This window comes from Macaca nemestrina, chromosome 3 (assembly GCF_043159975.1).
Source record: "Macaca nemestrina isolate mMacNem1 chromosome 3, mMacNem.hap1, whole genome shotgun sequence".
Taxonomy (NCBI): domain Eukaryota; kingdom Metazoa; phylum Chordata; class Mammalia; order Primates; family Cercopithecidae; genus Macaca; species Macaca nemestrina.
In genome coordinates, this window is record NC_092127.1 from 149451916 (window position 1) to 149478290 (window position 26375).

Below are 26375 nucleotides of genomic sequence, written 5' to 3' on the forward strand. Positions count from 1 at the left end.
AAATCAATTAATTTTAAGCCATGCTGCACTCTGGTGAATATGGTTAAGGTAGTAACAGAATAAAACAAAATAACTGAAGAAATGATGGCCAGACTTTGCAATTCAAGTAGTAGTGTTTTCCTAATAGTGTTTAATAATAACAGTGTTATAATGGTATGTAACTTGCTGAGCATTTATTATGTATAAGTGCTGTGCTAAGCACTTTAGATACATGGTCTTATTTGCTCTTCCCAGCAGCACTGTGAGGCTTATGGTTATTCTTCCTGTGATGAACTGCATATTTGCATCCCCCACCCACAGATTTACATGCTGAAACCCTAACCCCAAGAGGATGGTATTAGAAGGTGGAGACTTTGGGAGATAATTAGGTTTAGTTGAGGTGATGGGCTGGGTGCCGTGGCTCACACCTGTAATTTCAGCACTTTGGGAGGCCGAGGCAGGCAGATGACCTGAGGTCAGAAGTTCGAGACCAGCCTGGCCAACATGGCAAAACCCCATCTCTCCTAAAAATACAAAAATTAAGTGGTGTGATGGCACATACGTGTAATCCCAGCTGCTCGAGCGTCTGAGGCAGGAGAATCACTTGAACCCAGGAGGTGGAGGTTGCAGTGAGCTGAGATCATACCATTGCACTCCAGCCTGGGTGACAGAGCAAGAATCTGTCTCAAAAAATAAAAAAACAAAAAGAACAAAAGGTGAGGTTACGGGGGTGGCGCCCCCTTGATGGGATTAGACGTGCTCCTAGAAGAAGAGTAAGAGATAGAGTCGCTCTTGTGTGCTCTCTCTCTCTCTCTGTACATGCATCAAGGAAGGCCATGTGAGGACTAAACCAGGAAGAGCCCTCACTAAGAATGCCACTGTGCACCCTGATCCTGGACTTCCACCTTCCGGAACTGTGAAAAATAAATGTTTCTTGGTTAAGCCACCCAGTCTGTGGTATTCTATTCTAGCAGCCTGAATGAACTAAGGCACTTCCAATTTTGTAGATGACAGAACTGATAGGGAGATTAAGTGATTTGCTCAAGATCGTAGAGGTGGAACTTGACTGAGCTGTGATCTGAACCCCTTTGAATCTGGGCCTGTTAGTGTTTCAAAGACCTAGGACTTCACTGTCATAAACATAGTGTACACATCTTAAAAGGAGAAAAAAGGATTTCTGTGTACATTTAACTTAATAGCATTCAAAGTTGGAATCAAATCTTGGTTCTGTATGCAAAACTACTTATTTAAAAATCATCTCTTGCAGGCACTTAATAGCATAAATTAAAGGTAGGCCTATAGCATTCAGTCCACGAAAGAAGGGATGAGTTCATCTCATATAAAGAGTAGATGTGTAGGGATAGTTCTATGTAGATGTATATAAAAATAGCACATGATTGTATATAAAAGCAAATACTATTCACTAACCTTATAATTTGTGATGGATAACCAATAGTTATCTGCATATACCCCTCTCTTCTTCCTGGGAATGTTTCTATTTTTCTTTTCATGGTTGGCAGTTTGAATAAATCTCAACACAGTACCAAAAAAAAAAAAAGTGATTATTTAGTTTAGAACTGCCAATATTGACCTGGAGAAAAAGAAGTTTAGAGGTTTGCTCTCAGTCATCTTGAACAAGATGTATGAAATATATGGCTTAATCTTGGCTAAGAGTTTGCACTGAAAATAAGTCCACCTGTTGGATGACTTCTAATTGAAGAAAACATGTAGTGTTCAGATCTGCCCAGTACAGAATAAGTAGTGATAAAAATAAAAGAGCCTCAAAATATTTTTATTTCATGAAGTCTTTTATTTTGCAAGTCAAACACAGATGCGGGCATGAATGTACTTTCCTTTTATTTATTTGTATTATTTGTAGCACATTTTATGCTATTTTTATGAAGCAAAGCAATGCAAGCTGATTTGACTACAGACTTGATACAAAGTAAAAGGCAAGGCCACATACTTTCTAGCAAGAGTGCACATCAGTCCTTTAGAACCCTATTCTACTACAACCAATTCAAATAAAAACGTTTTAATTGAAAAGTGAGGCTAACCACTCAAACGTCGTGGGCAACATATGACAAGTTACTTCTGTCCACCAAATAGCATACAGCATATCTGAAGAAGTTTTCTGAAAATGTTTTCTGAAATTGCCTAACACACCCAGTGAGTAGCCCAATGGGATCTGGCTTTTTACTCCATAGGATTTTATGAAATATTATTCTTTTGAGTCACTAAGCTGTTTCCAATTTTCTCAACGCACATTTCAGAAGACCCCTTGTTAAGTATAACTTGAATAGAGGGATTTTACAGATTTTTATAAAGTCTGAAGACTGAAAAACTTCTTGTTTAACTATGAAACTCAACAGCCAGAAGACTAACATTTGAACATTCTAACAAAACACATAATGTCTTGTTGTTCTGATAGAAAACAAAACTGCATCATATGATTTAATATTCTTATTTATAAGAAGAAATTATTAGAAACATTTAAGTAAAGGAGAATAATTTGTATGTTCTTCCTGTTTTGTGAGAATGCAGCTTAAAGCATCCAGTCCTTCATTTAGCAGATGGTTATGGGGTGGTAACTATGCACTATTCATTTATATAACAAATATGTATGGAGTGCCTGCTATGTGCTGGGGATTGTTTTAGTCACTGGGGTTGAGGAGCAAATAAGACAAAATCCCTGTTCTCAAGGACTCACATGTGGAGAATTTGGTGGTTCACTGGGAAGAGCAAAGGTAGAAGGAAGGAAGGATGACCACCAGGTGGTTGGTTGGGAAAAGGTGAAACATATTTGTCACACTGCTTGCCAAAGTAGAGACCACAGGGAAAAGAATAGTTTATGATAAAGAATCATTCGGAGATGTAAATTTCCTGGCATATCAGTTGATTGTAGGTCCCTGAAATTCAGGAGAGAGGCTTGAGCTGTAGAGATAAGAGCTTGGGAGTCATTTGTGTATGTTGGGCTAAAATCAAAGGAGTGAATGAGCTCATGGAGGGGGCATGTGAAGTGCAAAGCAAAAAGTCAAGAAGAAAGAGAACAAATATCTCAGAACATTTAAAAGGGCAGGTTGCAAAAGCTGTTCTGATGACAACTGTCCTCCCTTGGGACCCATAGGAGTTGTGGGTAATGACTCAACAGACTCACCTTTTAACAGACTAAGGAATAGATATCTTCTCCTTTAGTACTTTTCCTTCCTCGCTAATGTTTTTCCTCTGTGGTGTTGATGAGGAAACAGGCCAGCAACCTGTTGGTTTCAGAATTGGAAGGGAGTTTCATGAATTCAGGAAAACTGAAAAACGGTGAGATTCATTGTATTTGATAGGAAGATAGAAAAGGCATATAAATATCGTTTGGTCTAAAAATTAAATTTTCTAGTTTAAAGTTCATGTTAGGTTACAACGACAACTGTCATCTGCTAAAATCAAGGTTCTTATAGTAATAATAACAATGACAATAATCATAGCTAACTTTTACTGCACACATGCTGGATGCCAATGACTGCTAAGTTGTTTATGTGCCCTGTCTCATTTAATTTTCAATACTACCTAATAGTTACATAATTATTATCCTTATTTTACAGATGAAGAAACTACAGCTCATTATTTCAGGATATTCTCTGACAAGATACCCTTGATACTCAATGTATTTTCGAATGAGAGAATGTATAAAGGTATTCTTAGCAATGAAGAAAATGAGGTCATTCAATTAATCCAACCTTTCACATGGTAACTGGGAGTTTCATTGGAATTAGTGTTGGGAGCAACAAAATAAGTAGGCTGATCCTAATGTTTATTGGAGGAAAGAAAACAGACTTTTGGAAACTAAGTCTAATGAGATAGTGCTTTGTGCTGCTAATGTTGTGTGTCCATTTCAGCACTTGGCACATAGTCAGATGGCCTGTGTTCTGCCTGGTAGGAAGAACTGTAGTGACTTGTATTCCTACTGGGAATACTGTGCCCATTTGCTTCCCAGTTTCCCCTCCCTCCTGTATCCATCTCTGTTCCTCCTTCTCACCTCTCGTTGCCAGCTTGTTACCTCAGTGGTGTGATATGGGGTTGTGTGTGTCTTTGTTCATCTTGTATCTAGTATTTAACATTCCCACTATCTTCTGCTTCTGTCATGGTCCCTAAAGCAATATCAATGGACATTCCTACAACCTGCAATCGTAAAATATACTACAGTGCCTCTGTTTTTCTCTGTCTTTAAATGTAATGCAGATACTTTTTCTCATTCTGTGCTATGCCCCTTAGAGGTCTAACAGATTGAACATGAAAGATTAAAATACTTGAGAAATTTGATGCAGGGGTCCTGGTCCTATCTCATAATCTCTTTTGTACAGGGCAAATAGCATTAGATTTAAAAATAGAAAGAAGCAAACAAAAGCAGTTGGATATTTAACCTAATAAGTTGAGGTTGAATCCCATTTCAGGGGCGAGGTCACTGTTGAATGTGGTCTGAGCCAGTGTTGGAAGTGTAAGAAAAAGGATGGATGAAGGACTGGGGACAGTGAATCAAAGGGCTGAATGAAGGATTTCTTGGCTGGAAGAATACAGACTGGTTAGAGAGGAAATGAAAGCTGAGAAAACTACAGGAGGCCTTTGAAGCTGAGATCCTGGGAGTCTGCGTTTGATAAGGAGAACAATAGAGAAGCCCGGTGGGGGCAGGGGTGACCTGGTCAAAGCTGTGGGTGAGAGAAAACAATTTTTAGCAACTGGTAAAATTGAGTGTGTACTGGTTCGCATGCCTGAGTTGTCTATTAGATCCATGTGGTTGCTGTGAAAAAGCCTGGAGGATGTTACGTTGGAAAATAAATGAGAAAAATCTGAGATTTCTGAGTTTTAACATAAAAAGTGACTTTTTCCTTTAAACAAATTAAATATAATTTCTTTGTTCAAGGGGTAGGTATTTGTTTTTTTGGATCCTGCCAATTGAACTTTTAAAAATATGCTTTAGTTCTAATTTTCATGGTATTCCTTCTATGGAAATTTTGTTTGTGACATCAATTACAACTAACAGGTATTTCTCTACTTTCCATTGTAATGAATGTGGTATATACATGTCTTCCAACAGTATTTTTTTAGTTAACATTTTATTTTTAGCAGTATGAAAGTGGCTTCACTTTCATTGACTTTTTACTAATATTTATAAAGTGTCAACATTATGTGATAATTGAAACCCTCTTTTTAAAAGTTGATGCACAGAAATAAAATGCCTATGATCTATATTGAATAAATGAAGATTTTCTCATAGCTGGATTTAGCTATAAATTTTAACTGCATTCTAAGTGAACATATACAAGTAGAAAAAGTCTTCTATATATATTATATATTTGAACAACATTATTCTGTGCGCTTTAATATTGTATTGGATCATTGTATAATCTTTTAAATATTAAGTGAAACATTTTCTTTACTCTGTAAATAGAAAAGTTAAAAACAGACAATGATACTGTGATATTAAAGAAACAGCTCTGATTGTGTCCTGACAGAGGGAGGTATTTAAATGGTTTTTTGCTAACACCATCAGAGCCCTTTGAGTTGCAGAAGTTGTATACACAAAACTTTCATAGTTATCACTCAATCTCTTGCTCGTTAGTATAGCTTTATTTTATGCCCTTTTCTCTTCCAAAATCATTCAGTGAAACCAAAGCTGAGGTGTGTGAAAGCCCAAGGAGAAATCAAATATTGGAAGATCATAGTTGTTTGCACTAAGCACTGAACACTCTGAATGAGTCATTGTGTAAACAACATATGTTGGGAGCAAGTTGGTACAGTGTAATGAACCCAATTCCAATTATAGATCATCCTGTTACTCTTTAGTGCCTCCAAGGTAGATGTTCAAAAGTAAACAACCAATTTACTACTAGGGAGCAATACAAGTGTTAGGGAAAATAGTGTACTATATTTAGTTCAATTGAGTATGTAAAATTACAATTTGAACAGCTCCCTTAGAATTCAGATGTTGAAAATTCTTCTACTTCCCTTTCTCTTGGGGAGAAAACCTCATGCAAAACAGATGCAAAGTTTAGACTCTCTCAAAACCTCCCTAGAGGAAGAGTGAACACTATTCCTTTGCCAACCCGTTCCAATATGTCATACTTCTTAGGAACAAGAAATTTATCTCTGCCTCATATTGCAGCATAGGTATTTCTTCACATTCATCCTCAATGGAAAGGAAAAAGCATTTGATCACCTTCCTCCATGAGATCTTTATGTGTCTGAAGAATATTATGATGATTATGATCATGGGACCAGTGTTATCAGGAGGTCCTGACGCAAACCAGAAAGGTACATCTTTGGAGGTGTTCTTATTTTGGGTAGATTATTCCTGGTTCCAATATCATGCTCCTTTTTTTTTTTTTTGAGACAGAGTCTTGCTCTGTCACCCAGGATGGAGTGCTGCGGCACGATCTCAGCTCACCTCTGTCTCCCGGATTCAAGCAATTCTCCTGCCTCAACCTCCCGAGTAGCTGGGACTACAGGCATCCGCCACCACACTCGGCTAATTTTTTGTATTTTAGTAGAGACGGGGTTTCGCCATATTGCCCAGGGTGGGTCTTAAACTTCTGAGCTTAGGCAATCTGCCTGCCTCTGCCAACCAAAGTGCTAGGATTACAGATGTGAGCCACTGCGCCCGGCCCCAACATCATGCTCTTTGATTCTGATGTTAAGGATGATCTCTTGGAGAGATAGGTGCTAATGTAAAAGTACTACTTGGATAGATAAGACATGTTTTCAGTTGTAATCAGTAAATTTTGATGGCAGTATTTACTTATTTCTTTAGGTTACAACACTTTTATTTTTTCCATAGTATTTTCTGTTTTAGTTGTTGCTTCATTTTATGTTTACTACTATTTTAGTTCTCTTCACTGTTATTATTTAGCCAAGATAATTTTGAATTCCAATTCTTTGAGTCTCCTCCTGCTTTCTTAGAGCTTCTTTTTTGGATTATCCTAATTACTACTCAGTAATAAAATAATCTTGAGGCCAAGATTGATGTTTACTAAATACTATTTTAAGATGTTAGTCATAATAGCAACATTAAGTCTTATTCTTCTGAGTTCTTTCATTGTCACACAACTTTTCTAGTGCATTGGCAATAGAAAGCAGAAAGAGGTGTTGATTTGGAATTATGTCCATCATGTTTCCTCTAGCTAAAAATCTGTTAACTTATTCTTCTGATCAGGGGTCAGCAAACTATAGCCTGTGAGGCAAAGACAGCCTGCGGCCTATTTTTCTAAATAAAATATTGTTGAAACACAACCACACTCATTCTCTTACATATATGCCTGTCGTTGCTTTGGCTCCACATTGGTGGAGTTGAACAGTTGTAGCAGAAACTGTATGCATCACAAATTCTAACAATTTACTATCTGGCCCTTTACAGAAAATGTTTGTCAGTCTCTGTTCTGGATTAACTCTGAATTGGACATTAGGAAATTGTAGTTCCGGTTACCTCTAGTTTCTAATTAGCTTTATGACATGGGCCAAGTCATGTTTACTCTCTGGCATTGGTTTTCTCATTTCTGGGATTGGAAGCGGGACTGTATGATTGATTGCCAGTCTCTTCTAGCTGTAAAATTCCAGAAATCTAATGAATCCTATTTTACCTAAAATCATTTAAAGTAGATTTTTTTTCTTACAGATTAAATTTTGGGTTTGTGGTAATCACTTTTGAGTATATTAGACATACATACAAATATCCATACATATTCATAGATATAAAAACAATAGTAAAGTTTGTCTACATAAGCTCTGTATGTGCCAAGTATAAAGGCAGGCACAATACCGTATTTCTTTTAATCTTTAAAATAACTCTGCATCATGGGTGTGTATGTTCACATTTTAAAGAGTAAGGTGTTGAGACTCAGAGACAGCTGGTAAGAGTCAGAGCTGGGGCTTGTACCCAGTGCCATTGATAAAATCCTGTGTCCTTTCCACTATAGTAACTGTCTCCTTTAATGAGGTACCTCTATTTTAATTCAGTTGTTTGAATATATGGCCACACGTCACTTCTCCAGAGATTGCTACCCAAATTACTCAGAATACAAGTAATTATTAAAAAGTTAAAAAAAAAGTGGTTATGATCTAAATAGATGTTCACTTATGCCATTACAAAAAAAAAAAAAAAAAAAAGATTCCAAGGCCCTCTTTCATAGCTTGTTCACTTTTATTAAAAAAAAAAAATTAAAAATTTGCTTTTTTGGGTTTCCTAGATCTCTGTAATTAATGGGAAATAGATGGAAATGTGGAGGGATAGTTACTGGTGCAAGGATATGGACACCAGTAGAGATCGGGACTGCTGTGATTATACCGCGGAGAAGAGCGACACACTCTAAATAGCAAGAAAGTCTTAGGCAGGTTAGCACAGGGACAAATTCACCCCAGGAGCCTCCATGCAGAGCCAAGAAGGTTTTGCTGTTCACCAAAAGTACCCTGGAGCATTAAGAAAGTGGCTACAATTAACACACTACATTTCAGAAAGTAGAAAACGGGTTTTCCCTTTAACAGAGTTTTAATAAAATCGTGAAAGAATTTACAACTCTTAAGTAGATAAGCTTCAGTTATTCGAATGTTTCCCTGCATGGGATATTTTCTTCCTTAAAAATGCTGAATGGATGAAATACTGCCAAGTCTAGGTTGTTTAGGAAATCTTTCCCCAGATGTTCAACTACTTCGTTTTACTTTTCTGTTGTTTGTTATTGTCTTATTCATTATTCACTTGCTGATGACAGTGCTCTAGAGATAAATAAGCAATTAACAGTCTGACTTCTTGGCTTCATCTCTTAGCAGATTTTTCTCCACACCTAATTAAGTCTTAAGATATTTCCATTATCTTTTTTTGTTCCCTATAGCTTTTTGTTCCCTATAGCTCCCTATTGTTTTCTTTCTATTCTTCTAATTTTTTTTCAGAGTAGAAGCCCATTTTTCCCCTCAGTTTTTAAAAACCACCTTACCCTGATCTGTGCGTATTATCTACTATAAAGTTAATCCTGTAAAAGCAAAACTTATTTCTTATATTGTCTTTGGGGGAAACCTCACAGTGACCTCCAGAATGAATCATGCCCACTCTCCACTTTTGGCAGCTCTTCCTTTTATGTTTCTCTCATGTACTGAATTCTTGGTTTCTTCTTTCTGAGGCACAGGCATTTCTTTCCTTTGTGATTCTTTAACCCATTACTTCTAATTGACTAGTTTGAGTAATATTTTAACAACTCATGTATTTTTGAGGTAATATTTTATGCAGTTTGTTTTGAAAAGACTTGCTAAAACTTCTTGTGGAAACTAAGAGATTTGTAAACATTTAAGTAATTTATCTCTCATCCCTCTCGGTGTGGCAGTCAGGGAGGAAGGATTGTTGCCCCAAGCCTGTTGCCATATACTTCCTTAAAATAAATGATGTCAGCCGGGCACAGTGGCTCACACCAGAAATCACAGCACTTCGGGAGGCCAAGGCAAGTGAACTGTTTGAGCCCAGGAGTTCAAGACCAGCCTGGGCAACATGGGGAAACTCTGTCTCTACAAAAACACAAAAATTAACCAGGCATGGTGATGCACACCTGTAGTCCTAACTACTTGGGAAACTGAGGCAGAAGGATCACTTGAGCCTGGGAGGCAGAGTTTGCAATGAACAGAGCGTGTCCCACTCAACTCCAGGCTGGACTACAGAGCGTGATCCTGTCTCAAAATAAAAACAAATAAATGATGTCACATTATGACTATATTATGTTAATTAGGACTATATTATGATGCCAATTTAATAATGTCAGTAATAATAAAAAGATCAAATTGAAAGCTCATTTGGTATCAGATGCTATGCTTAATTGTTCACATATGTTATCTCAATTAATCTTCACTACCGTTCTATGATGTAGGTACAGAATTCCAGGAATATTTCAGCTAATGGTTGCATTTCAAAGTTATATTTACAAATTGGTTATTTCAGATATGAAATCTGTTTTCTCATAGAAGCAATGTTGTAGGTACAGCTCTAGGCTGGGCTGGATTGCCGAAGTCTATCACATTTATAGCTAACATGACTAAATGAATGCCTTTGTGGGAAAGTGCTTTCAGAGTTCTCATTGTGATGTGAAGAACTCACCCACCTTCTTCCCAGGGACCTTACTCTCATACCAGGGACTTGACCTGATTTTCAGACCTGTTCAATGAATAGATCTACAATGGGAATGAACCCTCTCCAGATTCAAATTATGCAAATACTAAGCTGCCATAACCATAGAGATCCCAAAATAGAGTGGCTTAAATAAAACTTTTTTTTCTCTGTTAAGCAAGAGATCCAAGGTGAGCTTTTCAGTTTGCCAAGTCAGGCTTACCCCATGAAATTATCCAAAGACTTGGGCTCCATCTATTTCTTGCTTCACCAATCCCTAGACTATGGTCTTCATCTGTGTGGTTGCAGCTGGCTGAGCCCTGTATCTGTGTTCCAGCTTGTGGAATGGTACAGAGAGGAAGTACATGGCAGCACGTCTCTTTGAAGGAGGTGAAGTGGAAGAATGACTTGCTCCCATTCTGTTGGAGAGACCTTAGTAACATGGCTGCACCTATCTCAAAGGGGACTGGGAAATGTAGTCTTTGGCTGGGTACATGGATGCATCTTAAACTCCATTACTGTGAAAAACGTGGGGAGTGCATTCTGATGACAACTGGCAGTCCCTGCCACATTATAGTCATGGTTCCTTTGTCTACAGAGTGGCTCCTGCAGGGTGGACTTTGGTGGGTGTGGCAGGAGAGATGTGGGTGGAACATGGGTACATGCTTTTGCCACACCTAGTTAGAAATGGGACTGGGAAATGGAGTCTTCAGCTGGTAATCACAGGGCAACAAGGTGGCCGGGCCAGTGCCTGGGCACAGATTGGAAACAGCAGAAGCAGCAGGTGTGGTAGCAGCGGCCAAGGACAAGCGGGGAAGGAGGAACTCTATAGGAGGGCAGCACTGAGACCCCTATAAGGCCAGCCTGGCTCTTTGTCCCCAAAGTTCGTCTCTGTGGCATCTATGCAGATATTAACTCTTTAGCCTGAACCTTGGGACAGAAACTGCTTGGCAACATCAGGAAGTAGACGTTACTAGTAAATTATTACAAAATAAAGTCATACACATGAACATTGCAATAAAGCATTTATCAAGGAATTATTAGAGCTCTTTAAAGATTTTGGAATCTTTGGATTTAAATGCTGAAACATTGCAAAATGAATATCCACAAGCTTAGAAACAGAAGTTATATTTTACATTCTCAGTGGAAAAGAACGTTACATTCAAATGAACTTCAGGTGGACCAATTATTAATGAGGAAGATAAAATAAAATGAAAATTTCCCTTGAAGTTGAAAATAGAGTTATAGAATGTATAAACAGGCATTTAAAATTATATACGAATTGTGAAGCTACTTTCAATTTCTTGTACGATCTCTACAATTTTCAGGAAATGTCAGAAGAAACATCAAAATGTCGTATAAATTTACACTTAGAATTCAGACTTACACAAAACTGACTCATATGAAGAGTTAAGTCTTTGTATTAAAATTGTTCCATGAGACTGAATTCTAGACATACTAAATTTTGTATTTTGAAATAATTTATTAAAATTTATCCCAAATGTTGTCATAGCTTCTAAAATATTCTTAACAGCTCCAGTAACAGTTGCATAAGAAGAAAGATCCTTGTCAAACTTAAAAGTTAACAAAAATTGCTTGCAACCTTCTATTTGTGTAGAGCTAATAATGTCATTTACAGCTATTCAGAATGAAAATTTTGCTAAAGTGCAATTTTGATGACTTAAAAAATAAATTTTCAAAACATTGAGTAAGAAAAAATGCAGTTAATTGTGATGTCACATTAATAATGTATTGGTACTTATTTATTATTTTTAAAGGAAAAGCATATTTATGTTTTAGTATCTTTAAAGCACTTCTGGCTGGGTACAGTGGTTCATGCCTGTAATTCTAGTACTTTGAGAGGCTGAGATGGGTGGATCGCTTGAGCTCAGGAGTTTGAAACTAGCCTGGGCAACATGGCAAAACTCGTTTTTACAAAAAATACAAAAATTAGCCAGGTGTGGTGGTGGGTGTCAGTCATCCTGGCTACTTGGGGACCGAGGTAGGAAGATTTCTTGAGCCTGGGAGATCGAGGTTGCAGTGAGCCAAGATTGTGCTACTGCACTCAAGCCTGGGCAACAGAGGGAGACCCTGTGTCTAAATAAATAAATAAATAATAAATAAATAAATAAAGTACTGCAAATTATGTAGCCAGCCCTGGCTGAGGGATTTATCTATCTGCTCAGCTTTCTGCAACTGCCTCTTTGCTGTCTTTTCTATGGCTGCTGCAGGACAATATGACATCTCCTACCTTATTTTTTGTCCTGAAATATATTGCTCTTTTGAGGTTTTAAAGGGATTTGGGTTGTTAACGACAAATGGAAAGGGAGGGAAGTCAAGGCTAAGCTCCTCCTCAGGCCATTGCCCTCTTCTGTTTCTTGCTCAGCTCTTGCTTTCTGGGAAAGTCCCAAACACTTATAGCTGATAGCTACAGAAGCACAGGGAGCACTTGGTTGAACCAAGGCCTGATGTCAGATTTATTTACATTTTGGAGTATTGTTCCTCAGTCTTTTGAACATTCTCATTACAGGAGTAGGATCTAACAGCAGTTCTCCTCCCACTGATCTTTCATGGCCAAGATGCCTGCCACCCTGGCTCCTCACTGTAGGAGAAATGAGTGAAATAGACCAGAGCCAAAGATTTCAACTAGAGAAAGATTCCAGGCTGCAGCATTTCTGACACAGGCAATAGGAGGGAAGAAGAGGGCAGTCGGCAGGTGGGAGAGAAGGCACACCTGCTTGAGTCAGCCACTTGCAGGTGGTTGTTGGTATGGAACGCAGAGACTCATAAAAAATGAATAAGATATTAAGGCATCTGTGGTAGGGAGAATAATGGCCCCCAAAAGATGTCCATGTCCTAAATCCTGGGATCTGTAATTAGGTTACGTGGCAATGGAAATTAAAGTTGAAGATGGAAAGAAGGGTGCTTCTCATCTGACCTTCAAACAGGGGAATTCTGGGTTGTCTCATTAGGCTCGGTGCAGTCAGAAGCATCTTTAAAAAGGCAGGCAGAAGAGGAGAGTCAGAGAAGGATTTGTGATGACAGCCCTTAGATCAAACAGCTGCCATGTTACTGGCTTTCAAGACAAAGGGGGTCCATGAGCCAAGAAATGAGGGACGCCTCTAGAAGACAGCCTTGCCAACACCTTGATTTTATCCCAGTGAGACCCCTGTTGGACTTTTGACTTCCAGGATTGCGAGAGAATAAATTTCTGTTGTTTTCAGCCACCCAATTTGTGGCAAATTTTTATGGCAGCAATAGGAAACTAATACAGCCCTCTTGAGCATTGATATTAACAGCATGAGCTCTGGAGTCAAACTGTGTAGATTCTGATAGGTAGCTCCACCACCTATTAGCTATTTCATGGGGAAAGTAACTGGAGCCTTAGTTTCATCCTCTGATCAATGAGGTTATCACCTCTTGAATGCGTTCTAAGGAAAAAGGAAGGTAAAGTCTTTAAGCCATATACTGTGAAGAGAAAGCACCAGACAAGTATTAGCTTTAAAAAAATCATGGATGCCTGGTTCTTAGCATGGCAAAGGACTTCCCTCCACTCTTACTCCCTTGTAATTTGCTGCTCCCCTCTTCTTTAGCCCCTGCTAACCCCACACTGACTTCTGGTCCTGTAGGGTCAGTATATACCCAGGTACATTCTCACCAGGGCCCCATTCTTTAGATGCCACCCTTTCCTATTTTCTCATCTAAATTCTCTAATGTCTTTTAAAAAGTAGAAATAAGAAGATGAATATATTAAGTGCTATCTGCTGAGGTGTTAATCACTGATAATGGCTTCATCTCTTAAGGTCTTGTAGTTTTGCCATGTCCAGGACTGTGCCTTTTGCGGAGAGCCTCTGGAAATCTTGGTTAGTTGTAAGATAGAGGAGTCCTTAGGAATTGGCTTTTAATTGAGGACTTTTGGCTTAAGTTAAATGAGTAGGATTCACAGTGAGGAATTTCAACTGGGAAATATTTTAAGCAGTGAGACCTCCCAGGATTCCTTCGAATTATACCACATTTTATGAAGCGTTTGGCCTCCTGTTCTGTCTACTTTTAAGCAGCTTTGAAATGACTGTCACAAAATTTTCATAGGATAGTTGCTGAGAAAAGTTGGTAGTTTTCTTGAAGGTCCATAGAGTAGAGCAGTTTAGAGCTTATGATACCAACAATTTCAGAAGAACTTTTCTACAGCTGTGAAGAATTTCATTTCAACCTGGATTCCATTGTGAGAAATTCTAACAGGAATTTGTAATGAGATTATCTTGTAATGAGATCACCTGCTGAAAAATCCATTCAGTATCCACAGAACTCACATTATGTACAAGTTACAGTTGTAAAAATATATAAAAAGCCATTTGAAACAAAACTGACTGAGTAAAAACTGAATTTCTAAAGTTACTGCTTATTATGAGAATGTAAAAAGTAAATTCTAAAATAAATGCACAAAGAACATGTTAGTGTCCCATAGTCATTGGTTTATGAGGATTCAACAAAACTGACTGAGTAAAAACTGATTTTCTGAAGTTATTGCTTATTATGAGAATGTAAAAAGTAAATTCTAAAATAAATGCACAAGGAACATGTTAGTGTTCCGTAGTCATTGGCTTATGAGGATTCGCATTTTTGTGTTGGTATGTAAAATGCAAAATGATTTTTAAAAGAAATATGATTTTATTTTAAAATAAACACTGAAGACACATGAAATAGGATGGTTTTCAAATACTGTTACACATGGGGACACTTTTCACAAGTACTTTACAGGCTGTGTGCTTGAGTTTATGATGTGGTCTCCCTCTTGTGGTCGGTGTTAAGAAAGGTACTGGCTTCAAAGCAATGACTAAATTTCTTTCCCTTTTGCTGAGATTTGAATCTGGAAAGCATTTTGAGAGGTCAGGCTATGTATTTTACATTTTGACCATGGCTTTTGGGAAGCTTGATTATTTTAACAAAAGTCAACCGATCGATCAGTCTGTCTCCTCTCCCTATGGCCATGTCAGAATCAGTTTTGACTATTAGGAAATCTGACCTAGTTTCTCTGTCTTGTGGCCTGTTTTTGGTGTATTATGGCCAGAATGTATCTCTTAAGTTTGGCATTAGTATTTTCCATCTACTTTAGAAAGCCTATAGGTGAATGTGAAGTTTATTGAGTTCACACTGTATACCTGTCACTCTTCTGGGTCCTTCAGCCACAGCAAGAAACCAAACAGATAAAAATCACTGTCTTCATGGAGTTTTTGTTCTATCACAAATATAGGCATGGTTTATGAAGACATAAACCATAAAGACTGACATGTTAGACTTCACATGTTTGCAAAACTTTCCTATAGCCGAAGAAGCTATAGATTTAAAAGACAAATACATGAAACACTGGGAGAAAATAATTGCAACAAAAGGAACTCTGATAAACCAGTCAGGGGGGGAAAAAAAAAACAATAGACGTGTGCAAACAGTAGGAGTAGGCATCAACTGTGAAGGGCTTTCACTTACCTTACGTAATCATTGGTAGAAGTGGGATATTTCAGATTTACTCAGTTGCAGACACAAGCCAAGTATGCCCTTCAGAAAAGATATCTCTTAGCTGAAATCCACTGGGTCTCCATACCTCTCACCTGGTGAGGGTATCAGGTTGAATTCTTCCCTGTATGTGCCTCACAGCGACTACGTGCTGAGTATGGCTGTCGTCGTGTGATATGGCTTCGAAACTGCATGTGTCCTATCCTTTTGTCAAGTGGAAAAAAATGAACCTTTTCTCGGAAGCATCACCTCTATTCTGAGTTCAGTCGCTCCTCCCAAACCCTCCACCATCGACAGATCTTCATGTTATGAAACCTCTCGGGGTTAAGCACATTCAGTTGATAAATAGAGTGTTTTTAGAGGAGACTCCGTATCTGCTCAAATTGCAGTAATGAGAGTTCATAGGAATAGGAGCACAGTTTTTGACTTCCCATTATCTGCTCAGTGCATTCCCTCTTTTCAGGGATAAAATAGACCATTCTCCGCTTGACTCGGGGCTAATCTTAAGGCCAGATATTTTCTGTACATTTCTAGTCCCTGTAGTCTCTCCTGAAACCTCATCCTCTTTTAACTTCTTACCCCTTTTTGCCCTGGCTCATTCTGTCCCCTTGATTGAATGGCTATAGATTGTTCACAGGGGCCATTCCTGTTTACCAGTATAAAAGAAAATGTTAGTCCTGTGAAGACTCTGGAAACATTTTAGCAGTTTTTCTCCCCTCCCCGCTGAGCGCTTGGTTGTTGTGTAACCAGTCCTCTAGACTTAGCAAATTGGCAGCTATGACTCTGGAATGCAAGTTAATTAAATTGTGCTTGTGTTTAGTTTTACGCAAGGTTGTTCCCCGCCCCCGCCCCCCCCCGCGCGCCCCCCCCCCCCCCCCCCCCGTTAGGTTTAGTCTATGTGGCTTTGTTATATGCAATCCTGGTAACTAGGGATACTGAGAGAGATTTTATGTAGTGGTGCTGTGAAGGGCAAGCGGTAATAGAAAAGTGGAGGAGCCTGGGAGAAAGAATCCAGAGACCTCTGTGTTCCACCAGCATGTAAATCATTTAATAGGATACAAACGATTAAACAGTGAAAACCAACTTTCCTGAAGCAATTGACTTCCTTTTCTATTTATGAGCCAAAGAGAAGTTAGTGTTAAATAATTCTGTCCCTAGATGTTGTTGTATTAATGTCTGTGTGTGTTGATCACTTGAGACCACTTTCTCCTCCAGTTATCCGGGTTGTTTCAAAGAACCCAGGTGCCCCTACCTTCCAAGTCTAAGTAGGTATGCTGTATCTGTAAGGTTGGGGGTTAGGACCTCGGCTTAATTGCAGGTTAACCCTGTAAGCAAAAGGCGTTTTTCAGTAGTTTGAGATGGCCATCTTTCAGAGGTGAGTTGTACACTTTCCAGCCTTAGTAAACAGGACATACTGGGCCTTACTTGATATGGTGCTCGGCACTTTATGTCCATTACTGATTAGTATACTCAGAGACAATCCCAAAGTAGGTGGGATTCAGATAAGGAAACTGAAGCTCAGAAAAGTTAAGTAATTTGCCAAAGCAGCACAGATAGTGTAAATTTAAATACAAATCTCTGCTTTTCTACAAGGTTACCTTTATTTTGTTTTCTCAGGTCCTGATTGTGAATAGTTTCTTTTCTGGTCTGTAGATTCAGTATTAGTGTGGACATTAGGGTGTTTATGAACTCATTTCCTCACCATTAACTTTTTTCTCTTAAATATGGTAGTATTCAGAATGGAAGTTATCTGATTATTCTGGGGCAGTTTAAGCACGAAGGGCCAGATGTTCGGAAGTAGCTCGGTTTTCCCAATTCTACCTTGACCCGATGAACATGTGCTGTCACTACCAGCTGCTTCATGGGAGCTGGTGGGTGGGGTTTGTGTGGTCGTGAAGGGAATGGAGAGTATAGGAGAGGCTCCAGCAGAGTGCTGACGTAGGGCTTCAGAATCTTGGCATCCAATTGGAAGATAGTTGAGGTCCTACAGTACCAATATCCTGAAGATCAGGGGATTTCTAAAAGTGCTAATGCTGAGAAATACCTAATGTAGATGACAGGTTGATGGGTACAGCACACCATCATGGCATGTGTGTACCTATGTAACAAACCTGCACGTTCTGCACGTGTATCCCAGAACTTAAAGTATAATAATAATAAAAAAAAGAATGCTGATGCTTTGAAATAGTCAAGTTATAGTAATCAACAATAGAAAGTAGGTAGAAAGTGATGCAATACATTCTTCATGGGATTGGAAGTGAATTTTTAGACATTAGGATAGAACTGTAATCTGTTTTTGAAAGATATTTTTCAAAGTTCTTTTCACATAAATTTGAAACAAGTATTTTTTTTCTATTTCTGGTTATCAGGATACATAATATTGTAAAGTCATAGGCAATTTATTTTAGCTTTTAAATAGCCAATACATAAAATGGACTAAAAGAAACTGTGATTAAAAATAAATTTGGTTAGAGTTGAAATGAAGTCCACAAATTGTTAACTTGTAAAATGAAATTCGTTCAATTTGTACAGTATAGCCCAACAAATAAGAAAAATACCATGGGATGGCTCTTCAAACTGATTTTTTTTCTTTGTTTATGTTTGTCCTAAGTCTGTCCATAAACGTTGTGACTGAGTTATGCATTTAAAAAAGGTCTAGAAAAAAATGTTAATGTATATAGCTTTTCAGATACTACCATATGAATGCAAGATACTATTTTCTTTCCAAATAAAATATATCTCCTTTATTTCTCTTAGATTTATATGCAATTATTTAACTCTTTTATAGAAGCCATCCTGTATTTGTTTAAAATTTGTCAAAGGTAGTTTATATGTTGTTCCATTGTTATCACTTCATGATTCATAGTGACTAAATGCAAAATGTCACTTCAGACAGCCTTATAATTGGGGAAAAATCTCAAAAATAAAGTATTATTAAACACAATTTTTTTTTAAGAAACTAAGTTTATTTCCTAAAGCAAATTCAGAAGGTACCACCTTCCAAGAAACCTAAATAAGAAATTATCTTTGAATTTAGAAACATCTGTGTGACTCATCGAGAGGCGGGTAATAAGCACAAAGTTTAAAAATTGTCCATGTTCTTTAGAAATCTGAAGTTATGTTACTGCACTTCTGTTCAGGAAATGATAAATAACACAATCATGAGGTACATCTTGTTTTCCAACGGTTTAAAAAAAATGCTTCCGGGTCATATTTAGGACTTTTCCCTTCCTTCCTTCCTTCCTTTCTTCCTTCCTTCCTTCCTCTCTTCCTTCCTTCCTTCCTCTCTTCTTTCCTTCCTTCCTTTCTTCCTTCCTTCCAGCATTGAAATGTAATTAAGATTCTTTAGATTTCTGCTTGGCAGTCTGTTTCTAGCAGTCTCTGATCATAAAGCTTGGCTTCCTGCTTTTTATTCTGCCTTTAAAAAAAACTTTCTACTTTGTTTAATTAGATTTAAAATCTACTGGGTAGGATTTTTTACTGTGATTGTACTTGAAATGTTGAATGATGACATTGGAATGTTTTCTAAACTCTATTTACATTCTCTCTCCTATCATAGTGCCACCAGTTACAGATCTATTCTGTTGTTTCTTGACAATGTTTTAGAAAATATTATAATGACTAATTTTTTTTAATAGAGTAATAGCTCTTCCATCATCATGCTGTTAGGCAGGCGATAAGTATACTTAGCTCTTATTTTTAGGAATTTAAGCTGAAGGCCAGATGGCAAAGTTTTCATTGAATCAAAGCATAGCTTTATTTCAAAGGAAAAAAAATGAACCAATGAGTTGACTTAAGTTCAGGAGTTGTTTGGGATTTTCTCTGAACATTTGTTTGACAGAGACAGTTTCTCACTAATTAAAAGATAAATAAAAGACATCAAGGAATGTTGAATAAAAGAGTTGTATTGTTGTGAACGGACTGATTTTGCCTTGTCTTTGCAGCAAGGTGAAACCTACAGCCCATAAAAGAAGATATCACCATGACATTGCCTTTTTAGAATATTGACGTTAAGAGCTCCTTAAGGGCATTTTTTCAGCAGGCATTTACCAACCACCTGTCATATGCTACTTTTCAACAAAAATGTGTAAGTTAAAAGGTACTAATGGAGACCTTTGCATTCTTTGTAATGAAGGAAACATCAGTACAATAGCACAATCTACTAAGAAAACAACAACAACAAAAAGTGTATTTTCATCTCTACAGCCTCTGGAAAGGGAAAGCAACATTGAGGAGGGAAGGATTGAGAAGAGATTGTGTCGGGTCACTCTGATTGGGTGGAATGGAGAGAAATGTCTGGAGGGTGGAGGAGGAAGCAGGGAGATGTAGGAGACATACCCTAAGGCTTTGGCATTCCCATTATATAGCAGAGACCAGTGCTCACATGCTTGTAGAAGAGGCTGGACCTCCAAAAGGAATGGCTGTATGGGGCATCCAGGAAAGCTAGACCCTAGGGACCATGGCCCTGTACCCTGGCTTGGCACAGACACAATGGCACGTTCTGTCTAGCAGTCACTTAAGGACTTAGAGGCCATGAGCCTCTGGCAGTTCTCTGAGGAATGAAAGCTAGAGGTCCTTCCTTTGTTCTTCCAGGTTCCATGTAAGCCCCTTGGATCCTTGTACCATCCTAAGGAGGGAGAGACCCCTGCAAAATGTGCCTGAAAGATCTTTCTCATCAGCTTTTTGAGTGGGGAAGTATGAATTTATTTTATTTAAGAAAATAATGTGGCTTTTCTTGTACCTGGTGTAACAGCATTGAATCCACACACTGTACACCTTCAAGCAGGGCTATTCTGAGTTCAATTTGAGGGTCTAGGTGTCATGTTTTACTCTGAGTCTTCATGTTCTATACCTTTCCTGAGTCCCTCTCTTCCCCTAAAAGTCACTCATTCTATGTTTCATTTCTCAAGTCTAAGTATAATAAAAGCTAATGATAACATAAAGCTAAACAGTCTGTAATTACATTCGGAACTAAGTATTCAACTGAACACAAAATCTTAAGGGTGAAGGAGTTTTTAAACTTGTTTTTGACTACAAAAGCCCATTTTTAAAGAAAATTTTCCATGGACTCAAATGTATAAAGCAGCCAACAGTAGAGCTTGTTATGCCCAGACCGTTTATTCCCCGAAGAAGACCACCAGAGTCCAGAGTCAAAGCTAAGCAGCCAGGATCTTTATTACAGGTTTGAACCTGGAACTCTCCCTCGCTCGTGAAACGAGACGGGCAGGAGAGCTCCCCCACTCAGCTCCGAACAATGTTATATAGTCTAAGAAAAGTGGGCATAGAGTTATTATACAAATCAGATATATGATTGGCTAGTGTTTGAACAAGGCGATTTGGCTAACTATGATTGGTTCCTGCCATTTCTGATATTTTGGTTCAAACTTTGAGGCGGGAGAGCAGGTTTATGGCAGCAAGAGTTTATCTTACTTAAACACGTCTTGTGACCTTGCCTCAGAACTTACAAAATCTCTGGTATGTGCAAAACAAAATCTCTGGTACGTGCAGAAAACCAGGTACTCACAGAACTTACGAAATCTCTGGTATGTGCAAAGCTTAGAGAGCAGAACAAGGGTGTAGCGGGTGGGGGGCGGGTACACATCTATCTTTGTGTCCTTTCAAGCTCTTTGGTTGAAATGGAGTAGGAAATTGAATATACCCCTTTAATCCATGATGTGGCCCCAAAGCCCCTTTCCTTGCTAACCTTGAGTTCTTCTAAAACCTACAATTTTAACCCAAAGTATGGGTAGTGTGGGTGTCAGGGATGGAATGTTAGACACATCATCACAGGCCAGTGGGGAAGATTATTTTCCGTAGGAGGGCCATTTGTTGTCCTACTAAGAGCAGATGCCACTCATAAGCCAGATGTGTCTGCGGGCTTGAATGAGCATCCCACTATAACATAGAGGGATTTTTATCCTGCATCAGTAGTTTATTCTCCTAGCAACGAAAATAATAAAGTTGTAAATATTCATTGCCATTGAGAGCCAAGAAATAGGAACAATCATTTAGTCATGCTCCATAGATACCTCCTATTTTCGGTCTTCATTTATTTATCCAACAGATATCTAACTTGCACCTATAATGTGTCAGTTCTATTCTAGACTCAGGGTACAGCAGTAAGAAAACCTGACAAAATGCCTTTCTTCAAGGAAATTACATTCTATAAGGGAGAGGGAGACAATCAGCAAACATAAATCTTCTGTGAATATAAATTATGTGAGCTGTAATAAAACAGTTTTTTTGTTTTTTAAAGAAGACTGCAATTCTGATGGTCTTGGGCATTGGCACTATTAGAAGTGGTTAGTGTAGTGCCTGCCCTACATTTAATAGATGTCTAAGAAAAGAGTGAGAAGGATTGCTTAGCTTGGAAGACAGATACTTCTTCTGAGGAAGCCACATTTAATGATGGGATTAGAGGGACAGAGAGACATAGATTGAGTTAATTTTTAGATTGTAAGTATATTCTTGATGTGGATGATACTCTGTTTTCAAAAGAAAGTTTGAAATTTCTCAAGCTCTTAGATATTCAAGGATGGTCATTGTTGATTTGACCTAAGACAACCTATAGTCAGAAGTTAGTACGGTCAGTCATATATTGCTTAACGATGGGTATACATTCTAAGAAGTGTGTTGGTAGGCGATTTCGTCATGTGCGAACATCAGAGTGTACTTACACAAACCTAGATTTAGAACATACTACACGTCCAGGCTGTGCAGTCTAGCCTATGGCTCTTAGGCTGCAAACCTGTACAGTATATTACTGTACTGAATACTCTAGGCAGTTGTAACACAATAAGCATTTGTGTATCTAAACATATCTGCACATAGAAAAGGTACAGTAAAAATTTGGTACTGTAATCCTTTGGGGCCACTGTTGTATATGTAGTCCATTGTTAAGAAAAATGTTGTTAGATGGTACATGACTTGTACATCCAGCATCCACTCATGTCGCAGTACCTCCACAGCTACTCGATAAATAGACTCCCAGCTGCTATCCCTACTTCTTCCCTTGTACCCCTAGAGTCTATTTCCAACACAATAGAGCAATCCTTTAAGAATTTCAGTCAGATTATACCACTCTTTACCGAAAACCATGTAATGACTCTTGTGTTAAAGTTACGAAGTCCTTACAAAGGCCTGCAGAGCCCTGTGTGTTTGGACCTTCCCTCCTGCTCGGCCTCATTCTTGTGCTTGGTCCCTGCTCATGCTGCTGTAGCCACACAGGTCTTTTTGCTGATCCCGTGACACCTGCCGGACAGACTCTTGCCCAAGGAACTTGCACTAGCTCTTCCTTGAATCTTCCTGAGACTCCCTTGCCTCTTTCAAGTTGTTGCTCAAATGTCAGCTTGGAGTGAGGCCTGCCCTGGTACCCTAATTGATATTGGGTGCCAATATTAACAATATTAATATTATTACCCCACTCCTATACCCTATATCTGCCTTACCCTGCAGTACTCTCTTCTTCATAGCACTTATTAACATCTTGTGTGATATACAAGAATTTTAAAATTACATTTATTGATATAGCTTGTCATTCTAGAGTATAAGCTTCCCAAGGCAAGGGAGCTATTCTGTATTCAATAATACATAATACAGAATAGTATTAATTGTTCTATAATAATTAATTATTATAGAATATATAGAATAATAGTTATTCTGTAATAATACAGAATGCTAAATAAATGAGTGCATAAATCAGAGGGAAACACAAGCCTTGCAGATGGAGGAAGGCGTGTGTTATACCTCCAATTCCTCAGGAAATAACTTAAAATATGTCATTAGATATTGCTGTTTTCCAAAGGGTCTTCTCTATACTGTGCTTCTAATGGATACTCAGCCACCTTTTCAAATTTATCTCTCCCTCAGCACAGTGCCCAGTGGCACCAGCTCCTCTTCCTCCTCATGGGAATTCTCACTGTTCTTATTTTTTATTTTTATTTATTTATTTATTTATTTTGAGACAGAGTCTCCCTCTGTCATCTGGGCTGGAGTGCAGTGGCATGATCTCGGCTCACTGCAACCTCCGCCTCCCAAGTTCAAGTGATTGATTCTCCTGCCTTGCCTCCTGAGTAGCTGAGATAACAGGTACATGTCTCTATGCCCAGCTAATTTTTGTATTTTTATTAGAGATGGGGTTTCACCATGTTGGCCAGGCTGGTCTCGAACCCCTGACCTCAGGCAATCTGCCCGCCTCAGCCTCCCAAAGTGCTGGGATTACAGATATGTGGCACTGCACCCGGCCCTTCACTCCTTTTGTACTCAGAGCTTCCAGACCCTCATCCATACCTACCGAAATATCTTAATTTCAGCCAAATGAAGGGCCTTCCACCTAATATGACTCACCTCCTCAGAAGGCAGGGTAAAGTCCATGTTGGGCTGGTTGAACACACTCTTAGATTTTCTCTCTCCTCTCTCACCTCTTGTCTTTTACCCCAATCGTTTTACCAATCGGTTGTGCCCAAAGATACAGTGCTCTCCCCAAGAAGTATTCTTGTATCAGCAGCTGAAAGATTACATTCAGTCTTTTTCATCGAATGACATAACCTTGTAAAAGGTAAGGGCAATAGTGGTTTATAGTACTTGATTTCGAGCAGCATGGAGAACGCAGCGCTGACAGGCTCTCAGCACAGGCCCACGTGATGTGCAGAGCTGGGTCAGCTTTCTCCTCTGAGGGGGAGTTGAAGCTGAGCTTTTGACTTTCAGCAAGGGCTCAAAGACAGGGCAAGTAAGAGCAACATACAGTCAGTGGCAGGCTGGTGAGTAATTTTTGAAAAGGACTCTAAAAGTTAACAACCAGAATAATGACAGCATTTGCCAGTAATATTGATACACAGACAGAGAGAGCCTAGGAAGCTGGAAGCAGTTGCAGAAAATCTCAGGGTGATTTCAGGCTAGGGATTATTATTTTAGCAGTCTGTTGTCAGAGACAAGAATACTGAAAAGAGCTGATCATCCTTTGGGTATGTATTCTTCAAGATCCATGTCATTCTGAAGTCCACGGGATCCATAATTGTCCCTATCATCTGGACATGTAAACTAGCTTTTTAGGCCATATAACTTTATGTACTGCTATTTTTGCAGCAGTATTAATTAACTGTCACATGTGTAGTGGAAGTCAGCTTTCGCAGTGAAGTATCTTTACTTGGTAAAATTATCTTCATCAGATGATGATCAGTAGAATATATGCTCTATTTGGGGATTTTGTTTGTTTGTTTTCTTCACTGCTATATTACCAGAGGCTAGAATAGTACTTTGTACATAGTAGACACTCAGTAAATATATATTCAATCAATGAATGAATGTTCCAGTTATCAATCTGCCATTGATTTAAATTCCAACATACACCTCTTAGAATTATAGATGATGTTAGTGGAAATATTTTCAAGATTGTATAGCATGACTTCTCAGGAAATCTCCCTTTGTCATCCTAAGGGGCCACTCAAAAGCCTGTTGGAAAATGATTGTTATAAGACAGTGATATTTATGGTAGAAAAATCTCTACAGAAACCTGATAAAACTCTCTCAGGGTGTTCAAAAAAAGTAGAACTGACTTGGAATGTCATCTCATCTGGATCCAATTCATTGCAAGACAGACATTTGTCTTTTGTTTAGAGAGAAAAATAAAGACAATGTTGAAGTTTTACTCAAATCTAGTGCCCTTAAACTGGCCGAGTATCAGCCAACTACACTATTGCACAAGCACCAGGAACAAGGAAGTGGGTGTGGCATGGAGGATTGGGCCTGGATCCTAGCTTGGGATTTGGGGTGTTTTTCATCTTCCCCTAATTATATGGCTTTGGTCCATTTCAATGTCGACCACATGACACTTCATTTCCTTCATCTGTAAACTACCAAACAAAATATGTTTGTAGTACTTTATTAATTGAACATTTTATACAAGTGGAAATTCTGAATACAGGTTAAGAAGAAATGAAACAGAAAGATTATACAAAAATTATTCTAGTTTTATAAAAGTAATATTAACTACCAAAACTGTGAACTTTCAAAGAAAGAACAAGAATAAAGTAACAATTTATGATAACCTAAAACCAAAGACAGCCACACTTCCAGATAAGGAACCACACAAAAGAAGTCAGTTTCTGCTGAATCAGCCAAGACAGGGGATATCAATAATCAAAACAGTGCAAGCTGTGCTGGGTTTTAAATTTGATCCAGATTTGAGATGACCTTATGCAAGAAATGGCTTTACTGGAGTCAAATATGTAGGGCCTTAAAATCTAGAGGTTAGGAGCTATTGAATGTTGAGCTTTCAGCTCCATTTCCTGAGGAATCATCGGAGCCATAGGTGGGGAATGCAATAATAATTCTTGTGAGGCATTGCAGCTGCTAAAATGCAGACATATGGAATTTTTGCACTCTCTAGTATAATACAGAAACAATCTCACAATAGGATAAACACTTCTTTCAAACTTTCTCTTAACCCTAGAGAGAGGATATTGTACAGACTGGATGGGTAAAATCTTAGTATTTTGGTTTTTCATTTTAGGTCTGGTTTTCTACGAATGGTTTAGGAGTCTGTATTTGTAGCTATAGGAGTGCACTCCTGTGCAGACACCATACTAAACATGTTGAATATTTTGGCAGTTGAAATCCATAGATGTAATTTGTATTGATACTGAAATTATGGACTATAATGGAAAATTGGGCTTTTGTTGTTGATATTGTGAAAATGTTACATGAAGTAGCATCATAAGAAACTTACCAGATCAACTAATGCATAATGTTCAATGAGTTGAAA

General features: G+C 38.4%; 1 protein-coding gene and 1 long non-coding RNA gene across 11 annotated transcripts in view; one reads left to right on the forward strand and one right to left on the reverse strand.

The window, feature by feature from the left end:
• LOC105487675 (corin, serine peptidase) overlaps window positions 1-26375 on the forward strand; it is a 276725-nt gene that overhangs the window by 137454 nt on the left and 112896 nt on the right. The window lies entirely within an intron of this gene.
• Window positions 1785-15876, reverse strand: LOC105487674 (uncharacterized). Its single transcript, XR_011621308.1, has 3 exons — window positions 15587-15876; window positions 3137-3236; window positions 1785-2888 (listed from the first exon to the last, which is right to left on the reverse strand). It is a non-coding gene; the product is annotated as an uncharacterized lncRNA (long non-coding RNA).